General features: G+C 41.5%; 1 protein-coding gene across 1 annotated transcript in view; it reads left to right on the forward strand.

The window, feature by feature from the left end:
- The first annotated feature begins 669 nt into the window (after positions 1-669).
- The window catches only part of CSNK2A2 (casein kinase 2, alpha prime polypeptide), a 34,459-nt gene continuing 30,164 nt past the window's right edge, over positions 670-4,964 (forward strand). The window contains exon 1 of the mRNA XM_010861849.1: positions 670-789. The gene's annotated coding sequence lies outside the window, so the exon portion shown is untranslated. The remainder of the gene's footprint in view (positions 790-4,964) is intronic.

A 4,964-nucleotide genomic window follows, 5' to 3' on the forward strand; every position in this document is an offset into this window, starting at 1 on the left:
GTCTCCCTGCTGGGCCCGCGCCTCCGGCTCTGGAGTGGGAAGCAGACCCTCCCCACCATATTCTCTCCCCGCTTCTCGTCCCTTCCTCTCAGCCGTGCGCACCCCTCTCACCCCGGGGAGTGCTCTCTTACAAGTGTAGGGATCCAGGGACCAGAGCCTGGTGGAAGTGAAGGAGCAGCCCTCCCTTCTCACGCGTTGGGGTTTCTGTTGGGGTGGGAAGTCAGCAGCTGTCCTCTTGAGCTATTAAAATTCTCTGCCTTTTTGAGGTTTTTGAAATGAGGCTGGGTGGGAGGAAATTTTTTAAAGACGTCCAGATTCTCAAAGCGGGCGCTGTCTACCTTGCGGGAGTGAAGTAATAAGGCAGGTGCTGTGGGCAGAGGGCCACCTGTGAGCCTCCAGGATGGATGCTGTGCTCACCTCTCTAGATTGGCTTAGACCCCTGCCTTCCCACCTTGTCTCCCCCTAGTTATGAGGGACCACTTAGGTTAGGAACTACGTCCAGTGAAAAGAGCCAGGTTTATGTTGTGGCTTTCATTTAGGGAATAAGTTACGGCATGAGGTATATAGACACTTCCAAGTGCTTGATCAATGGAAGCGCCTGGATGAGGATGTGTAGTGGGCATAGGGTTGGTTAACCCCAAGTCCTGGCATTTATGTGTCCTTCTTGTCTTTCCCAGTAATCAAGATGATTACCAGCTGGTTCGGAAACTTGGTCGAGGAAAGTATAGTGAAGTATTTGAGGCTATTAACATCACCAACAACGAGAGAGTGGTGGTAAAAATTCTCAAGGTGAGTGTTTTATGAGTAGCATTAAAATTTCTTTTTCACAGGTTAGAAGGATACAAACTACTCCAACCACATTCTAGAATGAGCAGGACAAACTCATTTTACAAACCTTCTGCCCCATGTCCCTCTGCTACTCCTCCCACACTGTTTTTGTTTGAACTTTTTTACACACAGACCTTTTTCAAATCTAAACATTGTAGTTCAGGAACATCCTTGTTCTAAAATGTAATTATGGGCTCCCAAAGTGAATATTCCAAAGAGCCTCCATTTGTTACAAACTAAATAGGTATTCACATGCAAGTAGAGCCTCTTCATGAAGAGCCCAGTTGATACAAAGGCTCCTTAAGCACTGAATTTGTTATTCCAGAAAGAAAGATGGAAACAGAGTAGCTTCAAAGAGGAGTTTGAAGCCTGAGTGCAAGGAGACACCCCAGTGAATAATTGCTTGTTTTTTCTCTTTTGGTGATAAACGTTTCAGATGGGGTACATACAGTGAGCCAGCAGGGCCAGGGAGGTTCATAGTTGCTTATCAGCCAGTAAAAGTGAAGTTGGGAGCAGTAGAGAGTACACTTAGAATCGCTAAAATAATGATTGGAACAAACCAGCCTGAATCTGGTTTAGCAGCCTAAGTTTCTAACAGATACACACTTTGTCATCTCTTGGATGGAGATATGATCTTAGGAAGTATGAAGAGTTGGCTAAATTCTCTTCCAGGTAACTGGTTGTGTAGCTTTGATAATGTTTTACAGGATGGACTAAAAAATAGTTCTTAGAATCTGTGAAGGGTATTCATTATTGCCAGATTATTTCACTTGTGTGCATGTCATTTAGTGGAATCTTGAAGTGACCAAAGAGCTAATATAAGCACTTTTACACAAACAGGAGTTCCAGTATGGCCATTTTGGAGAGGCTCTGTGGATAAGAATGTAGGATTGAAAAGCTTTTTTTGTCATCTTAAGTAGAGTTAGGGCAGCTGTGTCCCTATTTAAAAAGAGGGGTCAGGCTTGAACTGTCTGAAAATCGCTTTTCAGAAGAATGAGCGACTCTACTGATACTCAGTACCAGCCTAGCCTAGTGATGAAGAGACAGGATTACGGTTGAGAGAAATAGGCAAGTTACTTATTTGTGCTGTCAGAAATGCTGGGGGTAAGAAGTGAGGAACTGATATTGAAAATGTGGAGTTTTTGACTCTCCTCTTCCCTAAATATGAATTGCACCCACAGAATCATGTCATCTTTTTTGTTACTGTTTTTCTTCACAGGCATAAATATTTAAAAAGATGCTTTCTTCAGAGAAGTCACCTGGGAAAGCCATACAGCTTTTTTCTTAGTATATTAGCATAAATGTTTTTACTATAAGCTGCTTAAAATCTCTCTAGGAAGCAAGCAAGGCATAAATTGAAGTTAGGAATATCCACATTCCATTGCTGTGCATTTGGAAGAATGAACTGCTGACGCTAAAGCAATTTCAGAAAAATGTCTAAACTTTCATGTGATTTTAGAGTAAGCATCTTTAGAGTAAGCGTGCAGCTTCCTGTGGTGTCTTTTTTGAAAAGGAACAACATTCAGGTGTACATGGAAGTAACAGTATGTTCAGTTAGAGAAGCGTCACATTGCTCTTTGGTCATCTTTGTAGAGAACTTCGTAGCCTCAGTTACTAGATGGTTTTCTCCCTGCTCTGAAGATGCACAGGATATGTTTAGGGAACCCTGTGTGGAAGCTGAAGTTTATATTTAACCCACAAGAAAGGTAGGCACAGAGAAACATATCTGACATCACTGTGTTGAAGTAACCCTCAGCCAGGGCTCCTGTTTCCTATTTCTCCCTGTCTCTTACTGCTCATTTTGGCATTGGGTTGTTAGATCTTAACGTTGAGCACAGAGAAAGTTCCATTGTTCTGAAATAAGACTTGGGAGGCCCCCCTGATGTTCCAGCTGGCTCAGTGTTTCTTGTATCTTTTCCACACAAGTCCTTCTCGGGGTGCAGCCCACACCACCTTGTTTCTGCTGATGAAAAGCACACTCACTTTTGTTTTTCAAAGCACTGTGACATTTCTATCCAAATTTTCTTCTGTCTGAAGGATGGGCTAAGAAACTACTGATGGTATTGTTGGCTTTTCTCTTTCCGACAGGCTGAATTAAAGTAGATTAAAAATATTGTGGTTTTTTTTTTTTTTTTTTTAAAGAATAGGGCCTTTATCCAAAGTTACGTGCCCCTATTCAGATAAGTCAGAGTTATGACTAATACTACTATTGTCATGTTTGGCCACGGGAAATTAGTTCCTTAATAGAATGCCAGTTGCTCATAATTTGAAGGACTCCAGAGAGAGCTTGCTCTTCATCTTGGCCTACTGGATTTCAGCCGCAGGAAGGAACTTCTGTATTGATGTGCACACGGTGACCGAGACAGAGTACGTTCCTTGAGGACAGGAACGGCCTGCTGCTTTGGTGAATGTTTCCATCCAGTGCTTTCCAACATATGAGAATGGTTGGATGATGAATGACAGAGGAATTTCTTATCTCTTCATTTACATCAGTAGATGTCTAAATATTAATAAGAGGTTTTAGGAATTTAGAAATTGGTGAGCAGAATGTTTTTGGCCTGAATTGAGATTCTGAAACCGAAATCTTCAGAGAACACTTCCCAATCAATAGGGAGGTTGTGTCTTTTTTTGACAGAAGTTGTTTTGAGAAGTGGGGCAGGGATGGTAAGGGTTAATATAGCAGGGCAGAAAGCCGCTTTCATGCCTAAAGTTTCATCTTTTGATTTTGAAAAATCATTTTTTCAGTTCTTTTGAGTACCTTTTAGGAGAGCGTACACAGAAATAAAAGCATCTGGCCACTTTGGACAACTTTTAGCACTTTGTGAGTATCACCTCTGTGTGTAGATTTCGTCTCTTCTTGAAGTCCTTGGGAGGCTGCAAATTCAACTATTTTCTAAATAGAAGTTAAAAGCAATACCACATTTTAAAAAACAAAAGTGCAGGTTTTTGGACCCATGCTACAAGTACTGGAAATCCTCATCTTAGGCTTCCTGTTGGTATTACTTCATATAGAGTTTGTCCGTTCCCTGTCCCCACCCCCCCCAAATTAATTATCAAGCTTCAAACAAAGAGTGGTAGTAATACAAGTTTAACTTTGTACTGTTAGGAGGTAGTGTTAAAGATGATTGATCCCAGATCCTTTTTAGTTACTTCACAGTTGAGCTGGTGGCTGTGGAGGTTTTATGAAAGTGATGTTTTTTTCTATTTCTGCTTTCTCAGCTGGTAGGTTTTTTGCCCTCTGTTTGCTTTATTAGGCAAGTGTACCAAGACATCCACTACGTGAAACAAGACATTAATGCTAATACGTCTCTTGATATAAAAAGAGGATTGTTAAAGTATTAAAAATAATACAAATTTTAAAAATTGTGAACGAGTCAGTGCTGTATCCAGTGCTGTGAGTGTGGGGTCGGAGATTCAGAGTGTGGTCAACCTGTGAAACAGAATCACATTAGGGAAGCATAGACATTATTAGAACCCAAACCTGTTTTTACAGATAAAGCAAGACCCAGGAGAACCTGCAACTTGCTTGGGGTCCCGTGGCCTGTGAGATAGAAGCATTGGGTTCATGACCTTCCATCCCTGCTGCAGAATCTTGGTAGATGTGAGGGGCACGAATGGGACATCAGCTGGATGTTCTGAACTGAACTGGAAAGATGGATGAGCATGCACTATAAGTCAAATGGAATTTGTTTGTTTCTAATGATTTTTGGAGGTGTTCCGTCAGGTGAAGGAAATACCTGACGTCAGTGGGTTGCTGCTTGACATGTGGGGTAGATGAAAGCCTGGAGAGCTATTATAGGGACTCAGACTTGGCTTCTCTGGTTTGTATCCACAGCAGCATATTTAACGTATAAGTGAAATGTTATTTTCCTTGTTTGACATCATAAGGACCAGTGTTCTTATACTTTTGTTTTTAACACATACAGTACCTCCAGATCTCATCCTAATGACTTGCTAAGAGGGCAGAGCCAATAGGAGAAAGGACTGTATCATGCTGTCTGTGAGATGCAAAAGGCCTACTATGTGCCTCACTTTTAAATTAAAAATTTTTTAAATCCTGAGGATAACAATTGCCCTCAAGAAATTGATCGTATATTGGGGAAGATGAGAGTTGAAAAATCGGGGGGAAATTTGTT

The sequence above is a fragment of the Bison bison genome, unplaced genomic scaffold, assembly GCF_000754665.1.
Source record: "Bison bison bison isolate TAMUID 2011002044 unplaced genomic scaffold, Bison_UMD1.0 scf7180017864473, whole genome shotgun sequence".
In the NCBI taxonomy this organism is placed as follows: Eukaryota; Metazoa; Chordata; class Mammalia; order Artiodactyla; family Bovidae; genus Bison; species Bison bison.